This window comes from Natrix helvetica, assembly GCF_964273705.1.
Source record: "Natrix helvetica genome assembly, chromosome: 3".
In the NCBI taxonomy this organism is placed as follows: Eukaryota; Metazoa; Chordata; class Lepidosauria; order Squamata; family Natricidae; genus Natrix; species Natrix helvetica.
Window position 1 is genome coordinate 127,002,638 of NC_138549.1, and position 850 is coordinate 127,003,487.

General features: G+C 30.0%; 1 protein-coding gene across 5 annotated transcripts in view; it reads right to left on the reverse strand.

The window, feature by feature from the left end:
* Positions 1–405: 405 nt before the first annotated feature.
* Positions 406–850, reverse strand: part of LOC309389906 (chitotriosidase-1-like) — a 42,612-nt gene continuing 42,167 nt past the window's right edge. For all 5 annotated transcript variants that reach the window (XM_081948828.1, XM_081948831.1, XM_081948829.1 and 2 more), the window contains one exon: positions 406–850. This exon is cut by the window's right edge and continues 265 nt beyond it. The gene's annotated coding sequence lies outside the window, so the exon portion shown is untranslated.

Sequence of the window (850 nt, forward strand, 5' to 3'; positions counted from 1 at the left end):
CAGGTAAGATAAATGCAGCCCACAGCTTGTTTTAGAATCTAATTATTCAAGTCATGCTATAAATGTAAAACTAAGTAATTGATTATTCTGTCTCTTATAATCACGAATTAATCAAATAAAATAATGAATTTCTCGACCAGATATATTTCCAAGTGAAAAACAGATTTGTATATAGTCTATACACATTGTGTCTTCATGTTTTAAATTGGATCTGGGCTGCTTTGTAGATGCACTCCTTATATATTCCACAGTGTTTTCAGATAATATGATTGGAATTGAATATTTTGTTTAGCCATGGAAACTCCATGCATGCTTGTTCCTAGCACAGCATTCAGTCTCCATAAATGACAGAGTTTTACTATATTTACTACTGTTGTAAAACAATATAGTTAATTTTCTATCAGATTTATCTACCACACAAACTGAATCTTTATCTTACTTTAAACACATTATGCAACGACTAGCTCTCTAGAGAAGTCTATAATGCTGAGAGAGGTGGAAAGAAAGAGAAGAGGATGACCAGCAACAAAGTGGATATACTCAAATAGAGAGAGGCCATTATTGTTTAATATAATTTGCTAATTCTGTAATCTATAAGGTTAAAAAGAAAAATATAACTGCCATGACTGAAATTAGTTTATTTCTAATCCACTTTAGACTATTACTATGAAATAGTAATTAGTATTACTATGAAGTAATAATATCTTGGTTGTGTACACATTGGAATAAAGAATCAAAGGATAGTATGCATTCATTAAAGATTAAAGAAATGCGTTGCTGAATACATTGGAAAGAATAGATAGTTTAATTTAGAGGGAATACATTGCTAGTTATAGAATGTGATTGTCTT